The 18,707-nt window shown below is 38.8% G+C and overlaps 1 protein-coding gene across 4 annotated transcripts in view; it reads left to right on the plus strand.

The window, feature by feature from the left end:
* Positions 1–910: 910 nt before the first annotated feature.
* The window catches only part of WWP1 (WW domain containing E3 ubiquitin protein ligase 1), a 133,998-nt gene continuing 116,201 nt past the window's right edge, over positions 911–18,707 (plus strand). For 2 of the 4 annotated variants that reach the window (XM_060610833.3, XM_078441486.2), the window contains exon 1: positions 912–1,023. The gene's annotated coding sequence lies outside the window, so the exon portion shown is untranslated. Of the gene's footprint in view, positions 1,024–18,707 lie in introns of all 4 variants that reach the window. The other 2 variants (XM_060610839.3, XM_060610835.3) reach the window with 2 other exon arrangements.

Consider the following 18,707-nt stretch of genomic DNA (forward strand, 5'->3'; position numbering starts at 1 on the left):
AATGTGGTCACCACCACTGACTTCTATTTGCAGGGTGGCCTTTCTTCTAAAAGCAATACACTGTACCAACATCACTCCTCCGGACTAGTTGATTCGTTTGTATAAATGGGAATAACAGACACTTTTCCATGGTATTGCTGTGTGAATTTGTTGCATTGACACACGCACTTGCTTAGTATTGATTTATCTTTGTACTCACACTGGAGTAGGGGGAGTGAATGTTTTGATTACTCATAAAAATAAAGTAAAAGTCTTCCAGTATGATCATCTAATCTGTTAAATGCAATATTTACTCTTGCAATGGGTTCTAAGTCAGATACTGAGGTCAAGGAGTATAATTGCTGTAAAGCATTCAACAAAAGAACGCCAGTGTCCCGAGGACTTAACTTGAGGTCATTCACGGGTTCTGCCCTGAACCGGAAAGTCAGGTCAGCAGCACCTACCCCTAGTTTAGAACAGGCTCTTCCCAAATCTCAGCGGCAGCCCCGCCCCTTCCACAGGTTCGGGCCCCGCCCCCCTCTCCCATTGGCTGGCCCTCTACCTCTTCTCGACCGCTCCAAAGACCCGGAGGAGCGGAGTTTTCCAAAAGCATCATCAGGGCGCCCTCGCTGCGCATGCTCGCGGGAAGCCGGATTCCGCGTCCGGAGTTGGAGGTTTTAGGCGGCCGCGGCGCAGCGCGCTGTGCGGGGCCGGCGGGGAGGCGCGCGCTCGCGGCGCGGCGCCGGCGACGCGAGCACGCGGCGCGCTCTTGAGGAGGGAGGTGTGGGGTCTGCTGGGGGTGGCGCGTGGCCGGGGTGGGGGTGGGGGGAGGGTCGGGTGTCGGCGAGCGCGGCGAGCGGGTTCCCAGTGGCTGCAGGCGGCCTGGGCTGCCGGGGCTGACGCCTGGGTGGCTGTTGCCGCCGCCGCCGCCGCGCCTGCTGCGAGATGGCGATCTTGGGTGCGGAAGGGTGAGGGCGCCCGCCGCTGGAGGAGGCGCCGCTGCTTTGGTCGCTCGACCGCCGGGAGCCGACAGCTTCGCGCCGGGTAAGGACGCTTCGGCAGGGGACTGGGGGTGCGGGCAGGGCGGGGGCGCGGGCCCAGAGCCTTCTCGGCGGTGCCGGTAGCCCGGCACTGGCAGCCCCGGGGCGGGACCCTCTGAGGGGCCGTCGGGGACGGTCCGCGCCGCCCTGGCTGCCTTCTCCAGCCCAGGGGCCGGGAGTTTTCTGGGGTGGGGTCACGGGTCTTGCCCCGAGTTGGCCTTGGCACAGGCCCGAGCTAATGATACTGGAGCGAAGTGTTTCCGTGACTCTGCAGCCGCGCTTCTCAAGCTTCCTTAGCCTTCTCAGCGTTCTACCTTCTTTTCCTTTGCTTAACACCTCTCCGAAAAACACCAGTGTATGGACTTACTGCCCGTGCCCTGACTTTCACCGCAATTCTGCCGTCCCAAACCAAGGACTCCCAGGCTTCGAACGTCTTTTAATGACGTGTTTTGTTTTGTTTTGTTTTGTTTAAATCACTCCGGCTTCTTCACTGACTCTGCAGTACCCCCCCCCCCCCCCCCAACACAACCCCCACCTCCACCTTTGTGACCCGGTATATCCCAGTGACCTTGCAGTTTTTAGTAGTCCTTATCTGTGACTTGGACCGTCTTTCATCTTTGATTTTTTTTTTTTAATTTTGTAGTTTGCCCATTGCTTTTACAGCCCTTAAATGATCAGTCTTCTCTTTACTCCATCGTTTAGAGTTGAGCGTCCAATGCTCCCATAATTATATGAAACCTTCCTTACCAAAGACAAGTATCTATTATTTTGACATTTTTACTTTCCAGGTTAAAATATTTCCCAGGGGCTTGATATGGCTTTCTTTTTCTGCTTGGCAAATTTTTATCTTTTTGTGTAGGCTAATGTGCAAGAAGATTTGAGTTTCTGCTTTAAAAAGCTATTGGTAATAGTGGAAAAGAATAATGTACAAAGTTATCTTTTATCCCCCTTTGGTTTTTTACCTGAAGTGCCTGGTGTGCAATGTTTGCGGATTTCTGCAAGAATTCATCCTGATGTATAAATCCACTTTACCTAAGTCTCTGTATTATACAAGCAAAATGCACCTTTTAAAAAACAAAGGCATTCTTTTATTTGTGACTTGTTTTTAGCCATTAAGTAGGTACGTAGCTGTGATTGGAAATTATCACTTTTCGTAAATAGTTAATATATTTTTTAAGTGAAACCTTAGTGACCAAGTGTTGGGAGCTACTCAAATTGAGAAGTGTAAAGTATGTGGAATAGTTACTTGATATGTAGCTTATTAATGTTTTCAAGTAGTCCTTTCCGTAAAATGCAAAACTGTTTATAAGACATCCAACACCAGGACTTAAAAAAGGTTATGTTTTTTGGAAGCCTGGTGTGATAAAGGATGTCGCAAGTAGGTTCTCTGCCTGCAAAGAGATAGTAATTTTTGCTGTTTACCCCATGAAGGCTGAAATTTCTTTTACTTCCTTGCATCTACTGCATGACTGTGTGAGGTATTAGGGGGAATGTAAAGGTGCGAATTATAGCAGTTTCTGCCTTCACAGACTAGTTAGGCAGGTAGGACTATACACAAATGCTCCATGTGTCTTTTAATACATAGCTAAATTTCATATGGAATTCAGATTGGGAGGGGGTAGAGCTCACATCATATTTAGCAAGGTGGGGTGAGAGGTGTTAATTCATAGAGCCTTCAGGCTTCTGAAGTCTTTGTTTTGAAGGATGATTATGACTTTTGATAAGCTGAGAGGGGCGCCTGGGTGGCTCGGTCGGTTAAGCGTCCGACTTCGGCTCAGGTCATGATCTCTCGGTCCGTGAGTTCGAGCCCCGCGTCGGGCTCTGTGCTGACAGCTCAGAGCCTGGAGCCTGTTTCGGATTCTGTGTCTCTCTCTCTGACCCTCCCCCGTTCATGCTCTGTCTCTCTCTGTCTCAAAAATAAATAAATGTTAAAAAAAAAAAAATTAAAAAGATAAGCTGAGAAAGGTAATCCAAGCAGAGAGAAGGGACTGAGAGAAAAGAGCACAGAGTTCATATATTTGGGGAGAGGCAAGTAATTCTATTTGGCTGGAACATAAAGTATTTGTGCTAACATAAAGGGTGATAAAAATTGAAGTAAAAAGTTTGAACCAGTTTATGATTGCTTTTAATGCAAGGCTGATGACCTTGGATTTAGTAGGCGTTGGGGGTTTAACAGATGATTTTTGAGTTGCGAATGAAATGATTAAACTTTTGTTTTTAGAGGATGAATTTGGCAGCAATGTGTAGTGTGAATTGAGGTAGATATCTGGAGGGAGAAAGACCTCTTGATTGCTGTGGTCATAAATAATAGGGGTATGAACTATGGCTGTCATAATAGTAATGGAAAGGAGGAAGGAAGTTGAAGACAGAATTTGATGATGAGAGAGAAATGAAGAAAGTAAAAATAACTAAGATTCTGATCTAGGTTGGGAAAATACCATTTTGAGCAACATCTTTGGAAGCTTTATCTTTGGCAAACGTATGTTACTTTACAGCAGTTCTCAACCTTTTGATAATTACTAATCCTTGGTTAAACTAAAAAAATCTGGCCTGGAAAACTTCCGTATGAACCTGTGCTTTGTGAATGTAATTTTATTTATTTATTTTTTAAATTATTTATTTATTTTTTTAACATTTATTTATTTTTGAGACAGAGAGAGAGAGAGAGAGAGAGAGAGAGAGAGAACGAACATGAACAGGGGAGGGTCAGAGAAAGGGAGACACAGAATCTGAAACAGGCTCCAGGCTCCGAGCTGTCAGCACAGAGCCCGACGCAGGGCTCGAACCCATAGACCGCGAGATCATGACCTGAGCCGAAGTCGGACGCTTAACCGACTGAGCCACTCAGGTGCCCCTGTGAATGTAATTTTAGAGAAGTCCATGAACCTGAACTCACCTGAAGCTTATCCATGGAACCTGTGGGTCAATGGGTTGGGCTAGGAGCAACTCTCAGAATTAACTGCGGCTTTTAAAACCATTGAATCTTCAAATTCTTTCATTTACTGATAACCCTTACTATAGAGACTTACCTCATATACACTTATGTATATATCTCTTTACATTTGTGTTGTGGTTTATGGCTTACAAAGAATTTTGACTATGCTGTTATTTGCTATTATATAACGACAAATTAACCCAAGGGGTTAAATGATTTGCCCTCAGTGTTTCAGTTAGTATAAAGTGGAATCAGCAGCTGATTGACACTGATGGTTTTCTTTCTTGTTAGATGTATGATTTAGCATTAGTTGCATATAGTTACTGCCTTTAAGTGACCTCATCAGTAAGACTAAATGATCCTGGAGGTTCCTTCTGGTTTTTAACCTTCTGTGATTCTTGGGTCTTTGATTTTCATTGAACTGTCTGTACCCTTCTTGTTTTCCATGTGCTTGAGTGCTAGTGAGACAGAATGAATGGGGTGTATGGAGAGCAGCAGATAGCAATTTCAGACCAGTCATTTACTTTTTAATTTCCTTTGTATCTCAGTTTGGGTTTGTGGGTAGGGGAAGGTAAATGAAATAAGAAACCTTAAGAACTTTTATCTTTATTCTGTCTTCTGTATTCAGGTATGCCTTACTTAAGAATACTCATTTTACTTCATACATGAAGCCTTATCAAGTGAAAATAGAAACTTTACAAAAGAAGTGTGGGGTCCTAATCAGTGCATTTTTTCATTTGATTAAGTTGCTAACTCTTCCTAGTATGGTTAAAGCATAATTTGATTAGTAAATAATTGACTTTTCTCCACCTATAAGATTATCTTCCTGGAAGGGAACCTGAACAAGTTATTATTTAGTGTCTTGCATAGCTCTAGAAACTTTGATTCCATAATTATTAGAAAGACTGGGGTCTTTTTTACCATTTCTATAAAAATATGATGTAATAACAAGTAGTGGAAAAAATAAATTGGCCTTTTTAGTGGTGTTGAAGGAAGTAGTTGCTAATACTTAATGGAGGAAAAATGTCTAGCAAAAGCACATACATAGATGATTTTTCTTCTCTGCTGGCATTAAGAAGAGTATCATATCTTACATTTGTATAGCATTTGACATTTTTCCATAATGGCTATATAGACTATCATTTGATTCTCATGACAGCTGAGCAGTAGATGTGTCAGGAGATAATTATTGCTTTTTAGATGAATACATTGATGCTCAAAGAAGTTAAAACATTTTTTCAAGTGTATGACTTGTAGGTAGCTAAAATTAGAACTAGAGCTAAAACTCATATTTTTGTTCCTAGGTCAGCAATTTTTTTTTTTTTTTTTTTTTGCACTAACTCTTCATCTACAATGAAAATTTAGCTGAAGGCTATATGTGAGGAGTTAGAATTTATCTGTTTGGAATCTGTGTTAAACTTTTGTACTATGTACATGTGAACTTGTCTACTTCCTTTGTGTTAAAATGGTAACCTCATAGCAGTGGCTGTTGTTGGGTAATTTTGAAATTTGTAAGTATTCATCACAAAATAGTTAACCTGTCAAGAAAAGAGCTAAAGTTGATTTTTTTTTTTGAAAAAGTACATTGGTGAAATATAAATATTAATTTCTTTCTGAAAATTTGATTTTTTTCTCTGTCTTTTTTTGTTTTTTTGTTTTTTTTTTGAGAGAGGGCGCAAATGAGTGAGGGGCAGAGAGAGAAAATCCCAAGACTGGCAGAGAGAGAGAAGCAGGGCTCACCTGAAGCGGGGCTTGAGCTAACCTGATGTGGGGCTCGAACACATGAACCACAAGATCATGAACTGCGAGACCATGACCTGAGCTGAAGTCACATGCTTAGCCAGCTGAGCCACCCAGGCGCCCCTGAAAATTTGATTTTAATTCAGCTGTTTTTACAGATGAAGTTTGTTCTTCCTTTATAAAAGCCCAGTTTCTGAAAATTTGTATTTTTGGAGCATATAAATCAAGACGTGATTTCCAAAAGTGTCATGATGTTTCGTGATTTTTACTATTACATAAAAAGCTTTATCATTAAAAAAAGATTTGCCATTAAAGCTCTTGTATACACTTCAGATTCACATGATTAAGCAACTTTTGGACTATATTATGTGAAACCATATGCCAGATAATTCCTAAGTTAGAAGGAAAACCAACATTTGTCTTGACATTCCCTAAACCTATTGTTTATTCATAATAACAGCCTATTTAACTATTACATGCCAGGTATTGTGCTGGGTGCTGGGGTACAGTGCTGAGAGGAAAAACATGAAGCCTGTACTCTTGGAACTCAGAGTTTAGTAGACTCACTAACATTAAGAAAGGCATAAGACTTTATCTTACATGGTTGTGTGGATGTTTGGGACTATAATTAATTTCATCTCTCTCCTTTTCTCTGAGTTTTGAACAAATTAGGTAAAAACACAAGGAACCAGGGGCTCCTGGGTGGCTCAGTCGGTTGAGTGTCTGACTTTGGCTCAGGTCATGATCTCACGGCTCGTAAGTTCGAGCCCCATATCGGGCTCTGTGCTGACAGCTCAGAGCCTGGAGCCTGCTTCATATTCTGGGTCTCTCTCTCTCTCTCTCTGTCTCTCTCTCTGTCTCTCTCTCTCTGCCCCTCTCCCACTCATGCTGTCTCTCTCTGTCTCTCAAAAATAAACAGTAAAAAAAAAAAAAAAAAATTAAAACACAAGGAACCAGGTAAACATCGTTTTGGTCATTTATTGCTGTGTGACAATCCTAAAACTAAGTGACTTAAAACAACCACCTTTTTTTTTTTAAATTTTTTTTTAAATGTTTTATTTATTTTTGAGACAGAGACAGAGCATGAGCAGGAGAGGGGCAGAGAGAGAGGGAGACACAGAATCCAAAGCAGGCTCTAGGCTCTGAGCTGTCAGCACAGAGCCCGACACGGGGCTCGAACTCACAAACTGCGAGATCATGACCTGACCTGAAATCGGATGCTCAATGGACTGAGCCACCCAGGTGCCCCAGAACAACCATCTTATTTGCTTACTGTTTTACTATCCTGCACTGGACTTATTTGAGGATTTTGAGTTTTGCTGATGGCCGCTCTAAAGGCTGCATTCAGCTGGCAGTTCAGCTGGGAGCTGGTCTTCTCTCTTTTTTTCTCTTACTCTCTTTTTCTTCATGTTTCTCATAGTGTCAATTCCCCCCCCCCCCCCCCCACGGCCTTTCCAGCAGTTTTGCTGGCCTTACGTGGTGGCTTAGGACTCACAACAAGTGCAAAAGAAGAAGCAACCAGGCCTTCTTAAGGCATAGGCTTGAGATGAGCATAGCATCATTTCTGCCACCTCTGTTGATTAAAGCAATTCATGGGTCCAGCCCAGATTCAAGGGAAAGAGATGAGACAAGTATGTGAATCCCAGGATTGTACCAGACAGCTGTATTACACCAAAATGGGGCTTCTGGAAAACTGTTTATGAAACTGAGACTTAGGCTGCCTAGTACTTTCAGTACTAGGCCTGTCAGTGGGAAAATGGAGTCTGAAATGCAAAAACAATAGCATATTTGGCTTATTATACAAATGGAAATAGCTGGCAATATCCTTGGGTAGAAAAGAAAATTTTGGAACTCTGGGGTTTCACCCATAATGGAGCAGAATTGACTTGCTCTACTTGAGGGCAGTGGTGTCTAAAAAAGTGCAGAACCCAGAGCCCAGGCTGCTCCGAAGCAGTGATTTACCCAAGTCTCCCAAATTGGATAAGACAAATGTCCTAGTCAGCACACTGTGCAGAGTGGGTTATGGTGGGCAGAGAGCCCTCCTCTTAGCCCTTGTGATTAGATGTGAGGCTTAACAGTAGCAGAGCTCCTTGGTGAGTCACTCTGGCCTTGACAAACCTTGAGCAACCTGGTGCCTCACAAATACTATTTTCTGTTTGCAGTGTCTTGGGGAAAGGTTAGGATAAGCCACTCTTCCTTGGAGAGGAGTTGTTACAGTGGAGAGCATACACTTATAGAGACTGGGATGGGACTTTTCTCTCATTCGGGAATGGTAAGACAGAAAGTAATGCTTTTATCCTTTCTAGGAACAAGTAGAGTCTGAGTGCTTAGCTGGGTTTTTCCTCACTTTATCTTCATTGCTTTATCAGTTTATCTTAGTCTCAGTGGTATTTTCTTTTTTTATAGTTCACGTTATCTACTGTATAACGTTATGGCTAACAGTGGGATGAAGAAGATGAATGTTACATTATTATTACAGTATAGTTTCTGGATGGAATAATGAATCAATGTATTTCATTTAAAGAATTTAGGTAGATTTGAAGCATTTCATGTATACTGAGAAATGAACTCCTGCATCCTAGTGTAAATAAATCTCTGCACATTTCTGAAAATATTATGTTGGCTGTTGTGGGGAGGAGTTTGGTAATTGAATGTACTGAGAAACAATTTATATAAATAGGAAAGGGTAGAGCGCAAAGAAGGGAACAGATAGAATTACCTTAAGGTGTTTCTCTATGACTCTTCAGGGTAGTTCAGAAATGTACTAGCATTAACAGAATTGTAGGTGTGATAGCTTTTTTATTTAACTAATGAAAAAAGTTCTTTTGATAGCTGTTTAGTATACCCATAATTATGATTAAATAGGGTGGGTGGAAGCAAACTGTTGAGTCCTGACTTGAAGTAGGATACTCCAGTCATATGTTAACCCCAGCTTGCCAAGTTGTACTATTTTTTGTGCTTAGTGTGGGAAGGAGAATTAAATGAACTTGCTCTGTATAAAGTAGGACATACTTTACCAAAGTAATAAACTAGATCGTGGCACTTCTAAAGTTTAAGAATTAAAGGCATTTTGGCATGTGTGTTAAGAACTGTAGCTTTAAAGTCAGGTGTAACTGACTTCTGTCAATGCTTTTTAATAGCATTGTTGCTTCAGTTTCTTCTGTAAAATGTAGTGAATATTTTTGTTACTGGATTTTTGTAAGGATTAATTGAGATAATGTTTGTAAAGCTGAAAGCTGGTCCCTGAGACATAAGCAGCTCTTAAGTCATTTTTATTGCTCTTCACAATTACTAATAAGCAAAATTCAAACAATCCACTTTTCTGTGAACCACTCATTTCAACTCAAAGATAGTTTTAGATTAGTTTTGGCATGAGCAGAGCAGTATGTCTGATCTTACCTTTTAACTTAAAAAAATAAGTTGCTAAAAGGTTAAGAATGAATCTGAGAAGGACACTGACTCAACATGGCTGGCAGTTTCTCAGCTGGTGATGGTTTGGCTGCACAGTTTGGGAGCAAGAAATTGTTAATACCATCAATAGATGAATTACAGTATAGAACAGTGTTTATCAGTGCGCAGCCCCTTCATCAGAGTCATCCGGGGTATTTGTTAAACAAGATGTCTGAATACTTTTTGAGAACTATGGTATGGTCCTTGACAGTGGAGTTCAAGAATCTTCATTATTAACAAATATCTCAGATGATTTTATACATATTAGTTTTAGAACTGCTGGTAGAGACTGAATCAGTAATTTGGGGGTTCTGGTGTTCTCAGAGACTGTTTTTAAAGCTACAGTGTTCAGTAAACACATGTATAATGTAAACAGAGAGCTTACCATCTGAACCTTTCAGATGTTTAAAGAGGCTTAAGATAATTGCCAATGACTTGATCCAAACAAACTATAGAAACCTGATACAGGGTGATTATGTAAGTAGTAGGCAGGAGAAGTAGCCATGCAAGAAGCATCCATTAGGCTTCCTTGTTCAATAAAACTTCCCCATGCTTCTACAAAAGAAGATACTCTTTTGAGTAAAGATATTTCTTCTTGGGATGCCTGGGTAGCTCTGTCAGTTAAGAGTCTGACTCTTGATTTCAGCTCAGGTCATGATCTCATGGTTCTTGAGTTCAAGTCCTGCACTGGGCTCTATGCTGATGGTGCAGAGCCTGCTTGGCATTCTGTCTCTCCTTCTCTCTGCCTCTCACCTGCTTGTGTGTTCTCTCTCTCCCTCCCTCCCTCCCTCCCTCCCTCCCTCTCTCCCTCCCTCTCAAATAAACTTAGAGATATTGCTTCTATAAAAATGCCTATGAAACAGTTAAATTAGATATTGTAATTTTCAGATAGTCTGATTGCTTTTCATTTAGCGAAAATAACTCAAAATAGAGAGATTGAAGTATGCCTACTTTAGAATTTGGTCATTTGGGTAGAAAGTAGGTTGGATGAAGACCATAATTTATAATCTGTCTCTTGTGGGGAAAGCCATTGCTTAGCTTAAGGGTGTTGACTTGGGAAAAATGTTGTGAGAAAAGATTTAATTTTAAATCGTCAAGAAAAAAAAGTTGATGCTTGTTTTCTCTAACTTTTGTTTAAGGCAGTGGTTTGAGACAGCCTGGGTTTTTTTTCCATTTAAACCTTCCTCAGTCCTGTGACCATATCTGATAATGGAAGAGCAGATCTTTAAGTTTGGGCTATTCCTGGAAAAACTTAACCTGTGTTTATATTAACCATATTTTTATTGTGTTAGTGCATTTTTGTGGTAAAAAAAAAAAAAAAAAATGCCAGACCCATGATTCTTTCTAAATTTGAGTGGAAAGGATTAGTTGGCATTTGTTTGAGGAACATACTGTTTTTGTGTTTGATTGCACTGACTTTGTGGCCAGTGCTTTGGGGAGAAAAACAATAATAAACTCATTTCTTGTCCTATGAGCTGTGAAATAATATTGTCAATATTTACATGTGAATACCCAGGATGGAAAATGTACATTATACTCCAGAATTTCATTGTTCTAAGTTAAAAGTTTTGGTAATTATAACTTGTTTAAACTTTTGTGTGATTTTTCCTTTAAAGTGTTAGCTATTTAATTGGTTAGGCCTTAAAGTAAGACAAACTTAGATTTGAGTTTTCCAAATTCTTTTTTTTTTTTTTTAAGTTTATTTATTTATTTTGAGAGAGGGCACAAGCAGGTGAGGGGCAGAGAAGGAGAGACAGAATGCCAGGCACGTTCTGTGCCATCAGCGTGGAGCTTGATGAGGGACTTGAACTCAAGAACTGTGAGATCATGACCTGAACCGAGATATAGAGTCCTATGCTTAACTAACTGAGCCACCCAGGTACCTCCCCTCTTTTTTTTATTTTATGCTATGTTATGTTATGTTATGTTATGTTATGTTATGTTATTTTGAGAGAGAGCTTGTGGTGAAGGGACAGAGAGGGAAAGAGAACCTCCAGTGTAGAGCTGACAAAGGGCTCGATTCCACAACCAACCCTTGGATCCAGGACCTGAGCTGAAATCAAGAAGAGTCAGATGCTTAACTCGAGGTTGTTATTGGCTAAGTGATCTTGGTCATATTAACCTTGGATTAAGCCCTCATATTATCATATGTAAACTAGGTATTCATATGTAAAGTAGTAGTAATACCTAATTCATAGTTTTCTTGTGTGACTTAAAACTGGCACTTAGAAACAAGTAAATAGGATGCGTTCATAATACCTTGTTGATGACAGATAGGTTTCAGAATTTATATTTAATTTAGAATGGTAATGGACTCCATACACTATGTTAGGTAAAACCCCAGTGAAATATAGGGCAGTAGCCTCTACTTTCTTCAGCAGTGTTTAAGTATGGATAAAATAATGAATGACCACACATCCAGTCGGATTTGGCTATTAAATGAGTCCAAGTCAGTTTAGTTTTTGACACCAAATGAGTTATGAAGTAGCTTTATGATTTTATAGTTTTCTGGGTTTTAGATTTGTGGATAAAGGACTGTGTCCCTGTATTTCTACTGTATTTTAAACATGAGAAGACTTACATTATTCTAAGAGTAAAGTTTTAGCTGTTTAGTTGATTTTCTCATTTTGGAAAGTTTCTGTGTATTTTAGATTCTGATATTTTTCTCTAAGAGTGAGAATATCTGATGGAAGTTTATACTTAGCAGCCTGCTTTAAAATTCTTAGGAAGAGTAATAGTAAATTAACATTGTGTGTCAGTTACTTGAGTAGCTTTAAAAATCCTGAAATTATGTATTTATAACAAAAATTTACCATTATTTCTCTTGAGTGGTTAAATGTAATTTTGATCTTTACTGCAGATTCAGGGGGTTTTGCTGTGTATCATTTCACAGCATGGCCATGTGACTGAAATGCCTTTCTTATCCTCTTATCCTCTACAGTTGTGGAAGTATGGTAGAACAGTATTGGAGTTTCTCTGCCTCAGAATCTTGAGAATATGGCTAGAGTGGTGGTGGTGAAGGAATAGGGTTAGGAAATAAATACTCATTGCACATCCTCTGTATTCCAGATTCTACAAACAGTTCTAGTTTCCTAGAGTTGATGCTAATTAATACTTCCTTTTTGCTTCTCAAAACCATGTTAGTATCCTCATTTTACAGATGAGAAAACTGAGACTCAGAGGGGTTAATTATATACAAATAGAGTTGAAGTTTGACCTTAGGTGTGTCCTACTCTATAAGTAGTTCTTTATATTACATTACCTCAGTGTGCTCTTCTTACACTAGAAATTGGCACTTTGGAATTGAAGCATTAGCACATTTCCATGGCTACTTAAATGCTAGTAAATTAGAATCTTTAATGTATTAAGAAGAATCAGGAACCGTTTTGGTGTGAACTTAACTTTGGGTCATAATATCTTATCAGCGCAATGCAGAAGAGCACTAACCTCATCAGCAGGCCTGGGTTGGGACTGCCATTAAGAAGCTTTGTGTCCCTGAGTAAGTCTGTTAATCACCTCTCAGCTTTAGCTCTAAACTTTCATGAGATGTAGCACATACTGTATATTTGAAGAATATCAAACGTTAAAAAATTTTGGATTCAAAGGAAAAAAGTCTGGAAATCAAGTATTATACTATTAAAATACAGTGCTTTGAAACAACCAACCAATTATTTCTGGAAATCTTTTTGTCATTTTGAAATACGAGATTGTACATAATATAATTACATTAAGTTTGATCCTTGCAAAAGTAGGAATGTTATGTTGCCCTGGATGTTTTTCCCAGAATACATGGAAGTGATTTATTAACCGTGATTCCACAGTTTACCTCTTTCATTGTTAGCATGTTTACGCTTTACACATTATCTTTTTTAGATTACTTGTTCTTTTTCAGTTTTTAGGAAAAGCATTTTTTAATGACTAGCTTAAAAGCCCCAGAAACCACCCTACTTGAAGTTGCTTAATCTTTAAGTGATAAAATAAGAGAATAGTACTGTCAGGTTGATATAGCAAAATGCTCAGTTTAAGGCATGGGTTTAGCTCAGCATTTTTTTTTTTTTTTTTAAGGTTTTATTTTTGAGAGAGAGGGAGGGAGATGGTGGGGGCAGGGGGGAACAGAGAGAGAGGGAGACACAGAATCTGAAGCAGGCTCTATCCAGGCTCTGAGCTGTCAACACAGAGCCAGATGCAGGGCTCCATTTCACAAACTGTGAGATCATGACTTGAGCCGAAGTTGGATGCTTAACCAATTGAGCCACCCAGGCACCCCAACATTCTTTTTTTCTTTAGTTTATTTATTTTGAGAAAGATACAGGGCTCAAGCTGGGGAGGAGCAGCGAGAGAAGGAGACAGAATCCCAAGCAGGCCTCGCTGTCAGTGCAGATCGCTGTGAGATCATGACCTGTGCCGAAATCAAGAGTTGGATGCTTAGCCAGCTGAGCTACCCAGGTGCCCCGGCATTTTGTTTTTTATATTCTGTTTTTGTAGTGAAACGTAGTAAAAAGAACATTGACTTTGAGCCCAAGAGATCAGAGTTCAAAATCCTGACTTTCACTAGTCTTATGGCCGTGGGCAATAAATTCTTAAAGCCTAATTTTCTTCATTTGTCAGTAGGAATAATTAATGACTCTGAAGGATAATTGAAAACCTTAGAGATAGTTTTTTGGTTTTTTCTGTTTGTTTGTTTCTTTTGTTATGTGACTGACAAATAATAGGAGTCCAATAAATGGTCACTGTTATTTTTACTGGTTTTGAAGTCAGAGACCTGATTCAGATCCCAGGTTTAAAACTGGCTTTGTTTCTGTGTCACTTAGACACCCCATGTAAGTGCACATGGTCCCAGGTAGTTACACTGTATCATCTTAGACTTCCACTTAGGAAGTATTTACTCAGCTCTTTTTATTCCTGTAAGCTGATGATGTAAGTTTGGAACTCAAGTTTTGAGATGCTCTTTGTTACTTAAATTTTATTTTCTTAATTAATGTAATCCAGTACACGAGTGGGAAATTTGTTTTCTACTGATATTCAGTAAGATGGGGAAAAAATTATCAAATACAAAAATTTTTTGCTTGAAAAGTTTTGGTGTTTTGCCATTGTAAACAATACTGTATATTATGAGAAATTGAGAAATTATAATTAGAAAAGAAGCTATCTCATTCTCATTATTGATATCATTTTGGTGTAGTTTTCCTTTGTTGATGTAAATAAATATTAATGTCAGTTCTTTTAAAACAAAAATAGGAATCATCTCTCTAAATTAAGAATAACTGTGAAAAATAAAGTAAAAATGTGTTTCACTTTATGATGACCTGAGGAGGAGGAAGGCAATGGAGCAAGGAGAGAAGGAAAGTTAGTGTGATAAAAGATAGAATAACAGTGCCAAAATCCTGTGTTTTTGTTTTGTTTTTAAGGGCCATCATTGCTTAGCTTAATTAGAATAATTTCTGCTAAATTTCATATGTTTTTGTCCTCACTAATGTTTTCTAGTAAATGAAGTACAAGCATTTTTGATATCCCTTGCTTCCAGCAGAATAAACTGTTAATTTCATTTTTGGGGAAGTTTGTATAATGTATTCAATTATATATATATTTTTAAAGATGCATTTTTGTGGAGCAGTATCACCATCTTGTGGCCTTCAAGAAAATTGTTGCCAAAGTTATGTTTTTACAACTGTAAGCATAAGTTAGCTTTCTCTGCTGTTTGTCACAGCTCAGTCAAGTTTGTAATAGGCAGTTCTTACTGTAAATGGGGGTGGGGAGTAGAAAACAAAATGACTTGTACACTAGGATTGCAACTTCGTAAAAAAAAAAAGTGTATTGGAGGAAAATAATACTTTGAAAACAGTTGTGGGTTGGGTTGGTGAGAAGATTATGGATGATTGCTACTCTTATGTTCTCATGAAATATGCAGTGTTTTACAAGCAATTGTGAGCTAGAAAATCTCAGAATGTCCTGTGCTCTTTTAATAGGATTTCCAGGGCCCAGAGAAATTTAGATGTCCTGTCCCACTGTACCATTTAGTGAGACTGTTGCCTAGAGCAGTGTTTTCTGAGCTAGTGACTCTTGAAGGAATATTTTCTATGGGAACTTTTACACTTTTTCTTTCATTTTGATGATAATTTTAAAAGGGAAAAAGTCAATTCGAGAAGTATGGTGTTTCATTTAAAAGAGCACCTAAAAACTAAATGAGACCATTTGGTTTTAAGTCTGGGTTTATTTAATTGTTTTTGAGATTCGGTTGATACTAATTATCTTTCATTGGTAAATAAGTATTAAGCACTCTGTGTGCCAGGCTTTGTGGTAGGCAGAGTAGGTAAGATGGTGAGAATTTGTCCTGTACTCTTGGAATTTACAGTCGCAGATGCAGTGAGAAAAATAAAGCTATTTCGAGAAACACACAAGGTAGAAATCAAGAATTCTGGATAAAAATAGCTATAACTTTTTGAGCATTTACTGTGTGTCAGGCACCATGCAAAATGCTCTCAGTACTTTTTCTCTATGTCAGAAATTTATTTTGGAATTTTGCTTTGATTTTTGCAGGAACAATGAGTATACACACAAATAAGTATTTGTGGAAGCTCAGAAACATCTGTGTGGAACAATAGTTTCCTTATACAGTGCAAGTGGTTCAGCTGTTATGGGTCCAGTAGGCTTTTGTGGCTTGGTTTTGGTATCTTACCACCATTTATAACATTTCTGTGGGAAAATTTGTGCTGTGTTCTAAGCAGCTATCTTTCTCCCAGACTTTTAGAGTCCAATCGATGTGTAATTTGGTGATTAGCATATAACTTCTGAATTATTTTGAATAGTTAGGGCTTGAAGTTTTCAAGTTTAATGAACCGTCATTAAAATTTATATACTTTTGGATGTTGGAGTATTTAATAAATCAAATGAGCATTTTAGTTAACATTATGTTTTACTTTTGTATTGGGTATTTTTGTATTGAGCTGTTATTGTGGACTGTGGCAATGAAATCACATTGGTAAGGCAGACATGGATTACCAGGGCAAAGATGGGAGAGGATATAGAGGTTTATAGGATCTTATAGGATTTTCTTTATAATATTTTAAAGTTTTAGTTCTGTTCTATATGAGTACTTTTTTTTTTAACCTACCCACACTAGCCAATTCTACAGGGTTAATGTTTTATTAATTGTGAATTTTTATTTAACATGAATTTATTGAGTGTTCAGTAAGGGCTGAGCACTAGGCCACAGGCTGGAATTATAAAGATAAGTTTTAACAAAAAAATTTACTGTGTAATAGGGGAGATAAAGAAATAAACATGATTCCAGTGCTATGAAACACAAAGCAGCTAACTAGTCCAAAATTGGAGGTGTGACACTTGAACTAAATCATGAAGAATGGTTAGAAATTAAGTAGATGAGGGTTTGAGAGTACCCAAATGTTTCTGTGAGAATTACCTTGAGCCCCCAGTGTGCATAGTCAGTCCCCCAGATGATTCTGACATGCAGCCAGGGTACGGGAGACTAGTAGTGAATTAGAAATATTTGTCATTAGGGGTACCTGGGTGGCTCAGGCGATTGAGCATCTGATTTCAGCTAAGGTCATGATCTCACGGTTCGTGAGTTCGAGCCCCAAGCCAGGCTCAGAGCCTGGAGCCTGCTTCTGATTCTGTGCCTCCCTCTCTCTGCCCCTCCCCTACTTGTGTTCTCTTTCTTTCTCTCTCTCTCTCTCTCTCTCTCTCTCTCAAAAATAAATTAGCATTAAAAATTTTTAAAAAAGAAAAATATTTGTCATTAGTGAGGTTTGGGTAAAGAGCTTTTCTTGAGACTACCAATTATCTTGTTTTCTCTAGCTGAATTTTAATAAATAAAGGTGGCAAGAGTATGTATATACATGATACATTTGAATAACCAGAAGTAGTGTGATAGTAGCTAGAGTATATGCCCTTTTCTCTTTTGGAACCTAAACTCTAAACGACTCTAACAATCAGTGTCATCGCTTCTAAGCATGAACTGTTAAAAACGAGTTGGAAAAAAATTCACATGTCTGTGGGGATTGGTGCTACTGCTCCCCTGGGCCCAAGTCTCTGCTCTGTTTGTCTTAAATTCCTTACCTAGCTGCATCCCTTTTCAAACAGAATGCCTTGTATTCCCAGTGTCTCAAGAAGTGCCTACTTTATTGGGGAAATGGGTTGGCCTTCTCACCTGTTCTTTTCTCTATCTATCCTCAGTGTGAGCTACGTCTATACCTCTGTGTTAAATCTCAACTAGCCCTGCCTTCTCAGAGATCTTGTCTAGTACTCATCATTTCTTCTATGACTTCAGCTTCTTCCTGTCTGAAAATATATTCAAGTCTCTTCCATCTTCAAAAACAAACCTATGAATACACCCCTTTAAGCCTGTATATGTCTTTTCCTTCACAAACATCTAAACAATGGTTTCTTAAGCCATTAGCTTCTGGTCCTACCACTCTGTTAAAATTATTCTTGCTAAGTGCCTGCTGACATTCATATTGTGCAGTATACAGTTTTCTCTTTTTACCTATCTTACTGTTAACCATCTCTTAGAAGCTTTTCCTGACACCTCTTCTCACCAAATCTAATTTAGGTGCTCCTCTTTTGTACTTCTGTAATACTCTGCAATGAGCTTAAAGCTGCTGATTTCTGTGTCTGTTTCCACTGCTAAATTATAAACTCATTGAGGGCAAAGAGCTTATCTTAGATGATTTAACACACTACTGTTTAACACATTACCTGAAGACACATCTGGTGTGTGTGTGTGTGTGTATATATATATATATATATATATATATATATATATATATGCTGAATGACTTAATTCACAAAAATTGTTAAAAGAAATGCCTAACATTTATTGATAGATAGCTCCTTTTTGCCCCATGGTAAGTTGCTTTTCTTATGCTGGAAATATTAAATGAGAGGCTTAGGTCAGGATTTTGTGGGGAGAACATGGAGGCCCAGTCAGTGTTTATTGAATGAACCATTATCTGATGATACAGAGAGGTCCTGGAAGGAATAGGTAGGAGGTAGCCACATTTTGGACATGGAAGATGAGGGGAGATACTTCAGTAGACTGCTGAGGCAGCAACCAAATTGCCTGGGTAGAGAAGTGAGTAGGAGGTGAGAAGGAAGGGTGGCTATTCTTTTGAGAAGACAGGGGTTTTTTTCCCCCCCTTTTTTTATTGCCATTCTTTTTTTTTTTTTTCTTATTGCACTTGTTTCATCTGGTTTGCTTTTTGTTTGTTTTAATAAAACATGAGCCCCATGCTCATGCTAAAGGAGAGTTGGTTATGAATGTGAAGTGGGGGGAAGCACTATCCTAGGAAGTGAAAGTGGTGTTAAGCACTTAATCACTTTGGAAAGTAGGAGGGTATATTTCATTTTTAAAAACAGAACTTGGACAGGATTGCATGTAGTATAATTTTATAAGAATCTCTGTCAGAAGTTATTTAAAGTAGGTGGGGTAAGGGTCTCAAAAGGCTATAGTATTAAGTTTGAAAAGGGTAATCTCAGTGTTCGGAAAAATTAACTGATAAATTGCAGTAAATATAGTAGGACTATATATATTTTTCTGTAAATGT

This window comes from Panthera onca, chromosome F2 (genome assembly GCF_046562875.1).
Source record: "Panthera onca isolate mPanOnc1 chromosome F2, mPanOnc1 haplotype 2, whole genome shotgun sequence".
Lineage (NCBI taxonomy): Eukaryota > Metazoa > Chordata > Mammalia > Carnivora > Felidae > Panthera > Panthera onca.